Source organism: Grampus griseus (assembly GCF_964374135.1).
Source record: "Grampus griseus genome assembly, chromosome: 7".
NCBI lineage: Eukaryota > Metazoa > Chordata > Mammalia > Artiodactyla > Delphinidae > Grampus > Grampus griseus.
The window spans coordinates 88,529,255-88,542,558 of NC_139001.1; the positions used below are offsets into that span (position 1 = coordinate 88,529,255).

General features: G+C 33.9%; 1 protein-coding gene across 1 annotated transcript in view; it reads left to right on the forward strand.

Annotated features, from left to right (window-relative positions):
* Nucleotides 1-13,304, forward strand: part of LRP1B (LDL receptor related protein 1B) — a gene marked incomplete at its 3' end in the record, with an annotated part of 1,802,496 nt that overhangs the window by 1,184,507 nt on the left and 604,685 nt on the right. The gene's annotated exons all lie outside the window — the stretch shown is intronic.

The following is a 13,304-nucleotide window of genomic DNA, read 5'->3' on the forward strand; positions in this document are numbered from 1 at the left end:
AGGACACATTTATGTTGGCCCGCAAATGGTCACTGTGCAGTATATTGGGAAGAGAGGGAATAGTGTATAATAAAGGATAAACCATCTGCTTTGAGCTTTTCTATTTTAAGAGAATTCAGTTCACATGGACATGTGTGTTACCTATCCCCATGTATTCCACATTTTGGTCAGTAGTAATCTCTACCTTGGTTTTGTGATTTCATTTCCTCCACTCAATCCTTGTCAGAGTTAATTCTAAGCCTCACATTTCTTTTTCTTTCTCTTTTGTTTCTTTTCCCCAGGGTACCATGGCCATTCTGTGTAACATCAGCTCATTCTTTTATACCTCTTACCTGACTCTTCCCCATCATGATATATGTCATAAAATATGGAAATCTCATTCCAATGCAAATAATGTTCCCATTATCATTAACATATTTTTGTTTGAGACTTATGATACTCAAATGACAAGCTCTTTCTCAAAGAGGATACATTTTCTCCTTTTCTCCCTCTTTCAGTGTAGAGTAAGCAGATCTTACACTTCCTTGGCATTTCTGGTCTTAGGGACCACACTTCAAGACTTATTTTAAATTCATGTGGTATTGTCTTATTTTAGACTTGATTAAAAATACTCACCTCTGTGGTTGAAAAATTCTGTCTGTCCTGTGTCTTTCTTCAATATTTGGCCTTAATTCTCCCTTGAAACTATTTCTCCTACCAAAATGTCCTCATTGGTAAAATTTTCTGTGCTCTCTCTCTGACTTACTCTGATTAAATCTAGTAACCTTTCCAGAAACTAGAAATTTCTCACTTTTAATTTTCTTATATAATTGATCCTTCTTTGTCACATGGGATTTTCTACATGCCCTAAATTATGTGAGCAGTCACCTTAATCCTTTCCTATTACCCTTAGCTCCTCTACTCCTTTCATCCTACAGGTGTGCAAAGCGTGAGAACATTAAAGGGAGAAAACAGCTTAATCATTTTTGTGCCTAATAGGCATTCAATAAATATACTGGATTTAACTAAATTGAAATAAGGCAAGAAATCATGATTCTGACCAGAATATGCCACTAGTACAATAAAAAAGATACTCTTCTCTAAGACATAGAGATTGCCAACAAACACGTGAAAGGATGGTCAACATCACTAATCTTTAGAGAAATTCAAATCAAAACCACAATGAGATATCACCTCACACCGGTCAGAATGGCCATCATCAAAAAATCTACAAACAATAAGTGCTAGAGAGGGTGTGGAGAAAAGGGAACCCCCTTGCACTGTTGGTGGGAATGTAAACTGATACAGCCACCATGGAGAACAGTATGGAGGTTCCTTAAAAAAACTAAAAATAGAGCTACCATATGACCCAGCAAACCCACTACCGGGCATATACCCTGAAAAAACCATAATTCAAAAAGGCAAATGCACCCCAATGTTCATTGCAGCACTATTTACAATAGCCAGGACATGGAAGCAACCTAAGTGTCCATTGACAGATGAATGGATAAAGAAGATGTGGCACATATATACAATGGAATATTACTCGGCCATAAAAAGAAATGAAATTGAGTTATTTGTAGTGAGGTGGATGGACCTAGAGTCTCTCATACAGAGTGAAGTAAGTCAGAAAGAGAAAAACAAATACAGTATGCTAACATATATATGGAATAAAAAAAAAAAAAAGGTTCTAATGAACCTAGGGACAGGACAGGAGTAAAGATGCAGAGGTAGGGAATGGACTTGAGGACACAGGGAGGGGGAAGGGTAAGCTGGGACAAAGTGAAAGAATAACACTGACATATATATACTACCAAATGTAAAATAGATAGCTAATGAGAAGCAGCTGTATAGCACAGGGAGATCAGCTTGGTGCTTTGTGACCACCTAGAGGGGTGGGATAGGGAGGGTGGGAGGGAGACACAAGAGAGAGGGGATATGGGGATATACGTATGCATATAGCTGATTCACTTTGTTATACAGCAGAAACTAACACAACTTTGTAAAACAATTATACTCCAATAAAGATGTTAAAAAAGAAAAACAAAAAAAAAAGGAAAATGAAAGAAATATAACCAAAGTAATAAAAGTAAAAGAGGAGTTCTTCACGGAAAAAAAAAGAAAGATATTCTTCTCTAAAACCTTCCAACAGTATGGAGGAGTATCTAGTCATAAACACTTATGGGATTAGTTTTAATTGTTATAATTGCAAAAATGTGTACTTATATGGTTTTGTACCCACATTTTTTGGTCTTTTGTGGGAACTTTAATTTTTGTGTTTGGAAAAATTTAAATGAATTGGACCATGAAAAATGGCCTGGGTCTATGTATTATATTGTTCCCTCCCTCAAAATGGAATCATTGTATTTCATTTAATAACTGCCTGATTTACACACTTTGTCATGATCCCTAGCAAATTCATAGAAAGGGAAGAAACATGATACTTCCAAGCTTTCCTGACAATTTCATATATATAGAAAGGAAGTGAGACATTCAGTGTAACTCATTTGGTTGAGGGGAGATTTTCTTGACATCTTTACTTTAAAGATGATTTATATGTGTCTTCTCCACTTTGCATAAAATAAGGAAGTTTTTGCTATATGGATCTAATATAACATATTTTCCCAGAATTCAGGGCAGATATTCTAGTTTCTAGTCTACTAGAGAGAATGTCACCTATGATGAGAACTTGCTATTTCCTAAAGGAGATTCAGTCAGTTTCCAAATTTGAGAATGATTAGAGAACATTCTACTTTTCCCCATTGTAAGGATCACTGAGCATATAACAATCATTATCCATCTTGTTTATCTGCTTCAGTGAATTAATGCTTTCACTGCCGGGGGGTGGAGATGGGAAGATGCAGAAATCTACTGACTGTTTTATTCCCAAGGGTAGAATTACAATGAAAATGGTGACAAAGTTTCAGCTTTAACACAAGTACAATAATAACCCCCTGTTTTCTGGTGAAAAATAATGTGAGGTTCATGAAAACTAATACATTTTAAAAATACATGACATTCGGTTTTATAAAATTGAAATGTATATCTCACAAATTAAAGAAATAAAGGTTAGAAATATTCTTTGAAGTTATCTAATCCCCCAAGTAGGAAATTAATTAAAGTTTTAACACCAGTTTTCTTACAAGTAAGTGTTCATTATACGCTAAAGTTTCCAGTTTGGTTATTGGACACTTAGAATTTTTAAAAAAGAAAATCTAGTTTAGATTTTTTTTTGGTGTCTAATGTTGTTATTATATGGGATTAAGAAGAAACAAATCAAAGAGTAAACATATGAAATAGGGAGCACTAGTGGGTATTTTAAATCTAATTTTTTTTATGGTATAAGAACTTAGAGTTAATGGCATGGCCTTGAGAGTCCAACTGCCTGGGTTCAAATCCTATCCCTATGATTTATTAATTGTATGATGTTGGGCAGTTTACTTAACCGCTCTGTGCCTCAGTTTCCTCATCTTGAGATAATAGTATTTACATCATAACATCTAGTAAACATGAGTTAATCATCATTTAATATAAGCATATCAAACATGAGTTATTATGTGAAAAGATCTTAGAATGGTGTCTCATACATAATCAGTGCTTTGTGTTTATATATATATAAGTTAACTGTTAAAAAGTAACAGTTGTTGTGATCATATCATTTTCCTAGCCTCCTTTTGTTGAAATTTAGGTTACATTACTGTTTTAAGACAGTTTTGAACACACTTTCTCATATTTAAATAATTCATAATGGCCTTAATATCATACTTTTATAATCATATCAATTTTTAAATGAAAAATGCCAATAAAAATGTGAAACACAATCTGAAGGAGAGCAATATGATTGATTTATCAAGAGAATCCAGGTGCAGTCGAATGAGTAGATTATCAAATCTCTTTTCTCTACATTCAGGTTACCATCTATCACCACTCCTCATACACTAGTGCATGACATAAAAATTATGGTTATGTTAGTAAAAGGGATGTTTAAAAGTTTATTTAACATTGTAAAATAATATTTGCTCATTACCAGTAAGTTATAGAATGTAGAAAAACAGGGAACAGAAAAAATGTAAACCTACTTTTCCAGCTCCCAGAGCAATAAACGTTTCCATGTTGTTTCTTCTGGTTATTTCAACAGAGGTATTGAATAACACAGTAATAAACAAAAGTTTCACTATCTGTTGATGAACTACTACGTGCCATTTAGGTTTTACTTTTTTTTCCTAATCATCAGAGCTATCAAACAAGGTAGTTATTCCCACTTTCTATGAGGAAGCTGCAGCTCAGGGAAGTAAAGTAACCTGACTCAGAGTAATAAATCTCATTGAAAGGCAGGCGGTACCAGGGTTTCAATGAGCATGCCCAACTTCATAGTCCATGATTCATTCTTTGCTAAATTAAGAAAGCCTTTGTATCTCTTCATATTTAATATCATGCTTTATTTTTAATTTTGTGTCTTCCTTTTTACACTTAGCATTAGCAACTCTCTTGGTATCATTGATACCTTATCTCGTTTTTAATAACTGCATATTTTCACATCACATGTGACTATCAAAATTGTTCCCAATTATTTGTCTATTTTTGGACACTTAGTTTGATTTTAGTTCATTTCTATTCTGTCACTAATAATTTTAAGGCATGTATCTATCCATAAATATCATTTTCCATATTTTATAGTCTTGGGTTTTATTGTTACTGTTAGCAAGTTATATAATCTTTTGTAGTTGCCAGAAATAAATACATGAACATAAGCCCTTCCAAGAAGAAATAGCATCACTGAACCCCAATGAAAATTAGATCATTCTCTTTCTTATATTATTTCTATATTTATTTTTTAATCTATTTTCTTTGCAACTTGCAAATATACAGTATGGTACTATTAACTATAATCATCATGCTGTATATTACATCTCCATGACTTATTTACTTTATAACTGGAGGTTAGTACGTTTTGACCTTCTTCATCTATTTCAGTGGGCAAACCCCGCCTCCCCCCTGCCTCTCACACCCATCTCCAGCAACAACCAGTCTGTTAGTCTGTTCTGTTCTCTATATCTATGAGCTTGGTGTTTTTGTTTTTGTTTTTTAAATTCCACATATAAGTGATATCATACAGTATTTGCCTTTCTCCATCTGACTTATATCACTTAGCATAATGCCCTCAAGGTTCATCCATGTTGCCAAAAATGGCAGGATTTCTGTCGTTTTTATGAATAATAAACATTATACACACACACACACACACACACACACACGCACATCCCACATCTTCTGTATCCATTTCTCCATCGATGGACCCTTAGGTTTTTTCCATCTCTTGGCTATTGTTAATAATGTTGTAATGAACATAGGGGTGTATATATCTTTTCAAGTTGGTCTTTTCATTTTCTTTAGATAAATATCCAGAAGTAGAATTGCTAGATCATATGGTAGTTCTATTTTTAATTTTTTGAGAAACTTCCATGTTATTTTCCATAGTGATTGCACCAGTTAACATGCCCACCAACAGTGCACAAGGTTTCCTTTTGTCCACCTCCTCACCAACACTTGTTATTTCTTGTCTTTTTTATAATAGCTATTCTGACGGGTGTGAGGTAATATTTCATTGTGGCTTTGATTTTGCATTTCCCCGATGATTAGTGATGATGAGCACCTTTTCATATGCCTGTTGGCCATCTGTATGTCTTTCTTAGAAAAATGGCTATTCAGAGCCTCTGCCCAATTTTTAATCAGATTTTTGTCTGTTTGATATTGAGTTCTTTATATATTTTGGATATTAACCCCTTATCAGATATATGATTTGCAAATATTTTCTCCCCTTCAGTATGCTGCCCTTTTGTTTTGTTGATGATTTCCTTTGCTGTGCAGAAGCTTTTTAGTTGGGTGTAGTCCCATTTGTTTATTTTTATTTTTCTTGCCTTTGATTTTGGTGCCAAATCCAAATACTTCTAGTCATAGAAATGACACTTAGGATTTATGTATTAGCCATGAAGTTATGATATTAAAGTGAAGATGATATTAAAGAGAGGGAAATTGGAAGTAAGGCAGGTGGTTTGGATATATAGTATCTCCTGTGCCAAAAAAGTAAAGCAAGAAAGTCTAGAGTAAAGTAGGAAGGACACAAAGTAATAGTTTTATTGTGACAGCAACCGTAGGGACCGAGGACAAAAATTTTAATGTGAAATACTGGGAAATTCAGAACTAGAATTTTATATACATTGTATTATAATTTAGTATAATCACATTGTATCTCCATATGCCTTGGAAGATATATATTCACTCTATTCCACTAATTGGACTGATAACTAGACACTCTAACCTAAATTTTTTATTTTCTGTGTCTGGTGTATATTGGGAATTTACAGCATGTAGTTGATACTTATGGGCATTTACTGAATAACTACATGGGAAGAAAGTTTTTTCCTTAGCACAGAGGGAAGTTCCATAAATAAACATATTTGTTACTTTTTTAATGAGCAGGAACATCAAAATTGTAGGTTTCCCTTTAAGGTAAAAACGAATAATTTACATTTATGAAGCCATCTATTCTAAATATATTTGTATCAGAAAAACACAGTTATTAATTGAATAAATTTTGAGTATATTAAAAAACAACACAAAAACATCATAAAGGTTTTATGATAAACCCTTCTTGAGCCATATGTTAGTTTCTGTTTGGATAATGAGATCTGGTCTTGCGTGATTACGCACTAGTAAAAATGGTTTCATCATCATGACTGTAAAAATAAGAAAGGTACACACTTATATCATGTTTTATTTAGTGCTTTACAGATATTACTCTCAATCTGCACAAAGATTTTCAGGAAAAATCTTTTTCTGAGAGGCTTTCTCACTTCAAAACCACATACCAACTATAAATCTTTGTATAATTCAGATTTTATCTGCTTCACATTCATGGTTAACACCATAAGAACTATCTCAGTACTTAGAACATGTATGGTTAATATTTTCCTAAGTCTGTTTTAGTTACCCACGGAGATAATAAAATATTTGAGTAAAGGAGTATCATTTATTTATTTGTGTTAACTACAGAGTCTAGCTAAGCCCTTTATAAGAACAATATTAATAATTATAATAATATCACCTAACACTAATTTTCATTGTAATTCCATGAAGATGATTATTAGCAATCCAGTTTTACAGATAAAGAACCTAAGGCAGGGCTTCCTTGGTGGCGCAGTGGTTGAGCGTCTGCCTGCCGATGCATGGGACACGTGTTCGTGCCCCGGTCCGGGAAGATCCCACATGCCGCGGAGCGGCTAGGCCCGTGAGCCATGGCCGCTGAGCCTGCGCGTCCGGAGCCTGTGCTCCGCAACGGGAGAGGCCACAAAGGTGAAAAAAAAAAAAAAAAAGAACCTAAGGCAGAGAAATTCTTTAAGGTCTAATAGCCACAGGATGATTGCCCAGTTATCTGACCTCAGGGAGCGTGACCGCAGAGCTCTTGCCTAAACCACTGTGCTCTACTGGCAGACTGAGTTCTTGTTTATTGAGATTCTCCTTGAAATTGTTAATATCAAATCTCCAGATGGCGGTAGAGAGTCAAGTGTTACTGACAACATTCACATGGGACAAACTAATTCTTAGCTTCTTGGAGTTTGTAGTCTAGAAGGAAAACAGACTAAATTAACAACTAGGATCAATTAATTATTATTATAATGGACGTATTTTGAAAATAAGAGTATAGTAAATATATTTTAAAAAGTAGCGTCGTGTGGTCCTAAAAGGTCCTTGGGCTTAACTTAATTCAATTCCTTCCTCTGTCACTCACTAGCCTTGTTACCTGAGGCAAATTAATTAACTTCTGGGTTCTTATTTCCTCATTTGCAGGTTAGAGCAGCTAGAAGTAAGGAGGGAATAAATGGGAAACAAGATTGGGTTGGAATCAAACCATGGTGGGACTTAAAAAGTCCCCTTACAAAGAAATTTCTATTTTTATCCTTTAGGATAAGTGGTTCCAGGGATGTCAAACTTAAACGTGCATCAGAATTACTGGAGGGGTCATTAGCTCACATATTTATGGCCTCTACCCAAGATATTCTGATTCAGTTGGTCTGGGGTATGACTTGAGGTTTTGCATCTTTAGCAAATCCCATGGAATGCTGATGCTGCCTTAAGAACCACTGCCCTAAAGGAAGGAGAAATACATTAAAAGTATTTGGTCAATGGAGTGAAAAGAGCAGATGTGCATGCTGAAACTTGACTTCATCTGTACAAGGGGCGGACTGGAGAGAGACAGAACTACAGTAGGAGACTGAAAGGATGCTACTTCAGTAGATGAGGAGATAGCTGATACCAGGACAGAGAGAATGGTAGAGTTGAGATATACTTAGAGGCGAAGTCAGTAAAACATAGTGATAGAGATTTGTGGAGTAGGGGAGTTTGGGGAGAAAAGGAAAATTGGGGATGTCTTTATTTTTCTGGTTTCTGTAATTGGTTTCACCATCAAAAAGTGACATAGAGACCACATAAAGGAGAGGTCAGCAAAATTTTTCTGTAGAAGGCCAGATGGTAAGTGTTTGAGGCCCTATGGGCCATATGGTTTTTGTTGAACTACTCAGCTTGGCTGAGGTAGTGTAACAGCAGTCATATGAAAAATGAACGAGCGTCGCTGTGTTTCAATAACATTTTATTTATGGACAATGAAATGTAAATTTAATATAATTTTCATGTGTTATGAAATGTTATTCTTTATTTTTTTCCTACAATTTAAAAAAGTAACTCATGGACCAGTATTAGCCTGCAGGCCAAAGTTTACTGACAACTGATTTAAAGGATAAACTGAAAACTTACACTTCGGATATATGGAATTTTAGGTACCTCTGGGACATAGTTGAGTATTCAGGGTTATAAAGGCAAGAAGAGTTTGGGCTGGAGCCAGAGCTTTTGTAGTCATTCAATTGTAGGTTGAAGACAAGAAAACAAATGAGATTTCCTAAGAATATTACAGAAAATGAGAAAAGGACAAGGACAGAACCCTGGAGAAAACTAACATTCAAGAGAAAGACAAGAAGGATGCTGAGAAGAGGGTGGCCAAGGGATTCCAGAACCAAAAGAGAGCACAGTCAAAAAAAGTAAGAGAAGAGTTTCAAGATGGCAGTGGCCAAAAATGTTAACTCTTGCAGAGAAGTCAAGAAAGATAAAGACATACAGCACAGTATTCATTAGATTTGGCAACCTGGAGGAGGGTCAGCTGCAATTTTATTTAGAACAATTTCAGTGGAGTTGTTTGCATATGTCCTAGTGATCCTAAGTATGTCTGAGGCTAGATATTAGTATAAATGTCCAAGTCTTTTTACTAAAAAATATAACTTATTAAACAATAGTACTATATTCTTAAGTAACAAAATGTAAATACAAAGAAAGACAACCTTCATAGCAATCAGCTTAGGAGACATAGTCTCCATTTATGTCTGTTAATATATGCTTTATGTATATAGGCGCTCCTATGTTTGGTGCATAGATATGTACAAGTGTTATATCCTCTTGCTGTATTGATCTCTTTGTCATATGTAATGTCCTTTTCCTTTTGTTACAGTCTTTGTTTTAATGTCTGTTTCATCTGTTATGAATATTGCTACCAAGCTTTCTTTTTGTTTCCATATGCTTGGAATATCTTTTTCAATACCTTCACTTACAGTCTGCATGTGTATTTAGATCTGAAGTTTGTCCCTTTTTTATTGTTTTCCCTGCTGTTTTTTAGTATCTCTTTCTTTCATATAATTATATACTATCAGTAGGAGATTTTTTTATTATTATAATATTTAAAATGGACCTTAGCTTAAAATACTAATATTTCTAAGAATGGTAAGGTGGTGTGAAACAGTTAAAATGCTTCCACCTTTATTTGTTGATATCAGCAGCTTTGAAGGGGTGAGATTTCTGACTGAGGCAAAGTGAAAGGCAGGTGATAGCAAAGCAAAGAGGAATTTTTGAGATTTGAGTAAATTTGTTAGGCTTCTATGAGGTCTTAGAACATTGTGCAGTACTGAGAGCCTAGTAGTAGAGAGAGACAAAATTAGCAATGAAGAGGAGAAATAAGAGTTGAAACATGCCAAAGACATGTTGCTACCTCATTCCAGCTATTAATATGAAAAATCACCATGGAACTCACTTTCTACTCTTATACCTCCTTCCTATAACAGGTAGTCTTTTGCTTCCTCTACCAGTTATATAGACTAGCACCTAATTTAATTTCTCTACCAGTTATATATAGACTACCTACCAGTTATATAGACTAGCACCTAATTTAATTTCTCAATAAATCTTTCTGTATCATCTTTAAACCATATTTTGAATTAGTGTGTTTTGTTGGTTTACCTGAAAAACTTAATTACCATTTTTAGCATTATTTCTTTGGCAAAATAGAATACAAATATCAAACAACTAAACTGTAAATGAACTTATATGCAGGCAGTTAAGTTTAGCTGCGTTATAAATTGCTGTTTTTAAAATATGGTACCATACAGTGTACCTTGGAGCAGTGGAAAAGATTAGTAACAAAGAAATCATAAAATTCTTTCTTCCTTGGTACTGGTTGTTTGATTTACTTGCCTCAGTTGTACAAATATACGTGATTATGCACTCTTCATTCAGATACATTAAGATGCAGAATCCGTAGTTCTAATCCAGGATCAGAACTTCTCAACCTCTGTACTTTTCATATTTGGGGACAGATAATTCTTAGTTGTGAGGGGCTTTCTTTTGCATTGTAGGATGTTTATTAGCATCCTTAGCCTCTATCCACTAAGATGCCAATAGTACCCCCAGTTATGTCATTCAAAAATGTCTCTAGATATTCCCAAATATCCCCTGCGGGGCAAAATCCCCCCTCACCCCCACTGCCATTGGTTGAGAACCACTGTTTTAGATATAAATTTTTGTGATTATTAAATCATTGTATTAAATCTTTGATTTGCTCACACAAAGCTTAATAAAATCTAGTTAATCAGTGGAAAAAAATCATTGTAAAGATAGAAACTTTTCTGACACAAATGTTTCTTCTTTTAAATTAGACAGCAAGTGAAATAAACAGCAAGTCAGAAAGACATATCACCTCTTTAGAAAATCTGAAAGTTCATTGATATTTTAAGATACACTTCACCAATAAATATAACATGATATTACATGTTTGACTTCACTCTGTTACTGAAAAGTGTGCACAAATAAATGAAAATAGTATATGTGGCTTTTAAAAAAATTTCCTCCGAAATACAGGTATCTATGGAAGATCATATGAGATTTTTAGATTTTTTTTCTACTTCATAAAAATAGAATACAGTATAAAATTAATCTGTAAAATATAATTTGATGAAAGTAACTCCTGCATACCCAGTATTGCTGGGAACTGGTGACACTAAAGCAATAAGAATGTCTTTTACTTGCACATATTTTGTTATATGTGTGTGTTTTAAATAAGGAATTCACTCTAGTTCTTCAACGTCAAATATTAAAATTACAATTTCAAGATATTTGTCAAAGGGAAAATAGGATTAGGGATTAGTGTTTAATTGTAAGATCCTTCTGAAACTTCACTTCAACATATTCTTTTCCAAAAGGAAAATTATAGATACGTTGGTTTCTTATGTTAGTAATTGTTTTTGTACCAATAAAGTTCATTAACAGGATGAATATTAGTTACTATCAAAAATGACTACACAATATTCCTCTTATCTAACACATTGGATCCTGACATTTTTCTGCTTTGAGCTTAGTTTTATGAGGTAAATAAATATTGTACATATTTCATATTGCATCAACACATATATTTTATTTGATCTTACTGGATAAAATAATTGGGTTTAAAGTGTTTATTTTTTGCTGATGAAAAGCGGACTGCAATTAAACGTAGTATGCATGAAATATGAAATTATCTTTAATGATATTGTTTTCTTCTCAGATCATACATCAGTCTTGTATGATTGCATAATTAACATTTGGTTCTCCAGTAAAGTATTGTAGTTTTGCATTATTTAGTCTCTTCACCTACAGGTATGAAGTGCTTTAGAAGTTTAATTTACTTTTGAAATTTTAGATTGTTGCCTTTTTAGAACATGTACACACATACATTGATGAGTATGCATATGAATCCAAATGTCTTTAAGTCTAACACAATAATAGATACCATAGAAATTTTAGGAAAAGACGATATGTATGTTGATAAGTCATAGTTCCTGCCAGCATAGAATTTGACAAACTAAGGCTCAGAATTTGACAAACTAAGGCCCTCAGGCTAACTTCAGCCTTCTGCCAGTTTTGCAAATAAAATTTTATTTAAACATAGCTATACCTATTGATTCATATATCGTTTCATGGCTGCTTTTTGCTGCAATAGCAAAATTGAATAATTACTAGGAAGAGCATAAGGGCTGCAAAGGTGAAAATATTTACTATCTGGCCTTTTACAGAAAAAAAAACTTGCCTACCCCTGATTTACCTAGAGAGACCACAGTATACTGATATAAAATATATGAATATATGTCACAGACAATTAGAAAAAAAACAGTAAACAATAAATGCCTAATGCCTTGTATAGTAATAATTAAAACTAATATTTAGTGATGGAATAAATCAGCATTAGGTGGCTTCATTAGAAATGAAGAAAATGTTTTGTGAAAGAAAAATGACTCGAGCTGATTCATGAAGGAAGGATAATGAAATTCTACAGAAAGAAAAGTACCTTATGTGAAAGTGGAAAAGGACAAGCTATAGATATTCAGAGAACAATAAGGAGTTCTTTTTAGCATGTGCATAATGTGTATGTAGAAGGAAAGTGATAGATGAGGCTAGAAGATAAGATGGTATCTTAGAAAGAGAGATTGTTATGTTTTTGGCAGTACCATAGAATACCAGTTACATGGTTGTAGTGGTTACTCAAAAGTGATGAACTAAAACTTTATGTTGGAAGAGCAGAGAGAAAAATGGAAAGAAAAGAGCATGTAACAGGAGAAGTCTGATAATACTTGACAACTTATTAAATATGGTAGTGAAAGAGAAGTTAAAAATCCGAGAAGTAAAAAATGCTTTGAAGTTAAAATTTTGTGAGTTTAGAAGACATGACATCTTTAATAATAAGAAACAGTGGATCAGGATTTAAAAAAAAATAAGCTGAAAGGAAAAAGAGCAGCAAGTAAGCCAGTGTGGCTAGTGCTAAGTAATCTTGTGGGAAGTGGTAGCAGATAAGATTTGAGACTGTGAGGTAGCTAGTGAGAAGCTATCCAAGATTTTTAAGCAAGGCAGCTATATGACCAAGTCTTTTTTAGAAAAAGAACTGTAGGCAATGGGAAGAGACTGAAAATCAAGAGATT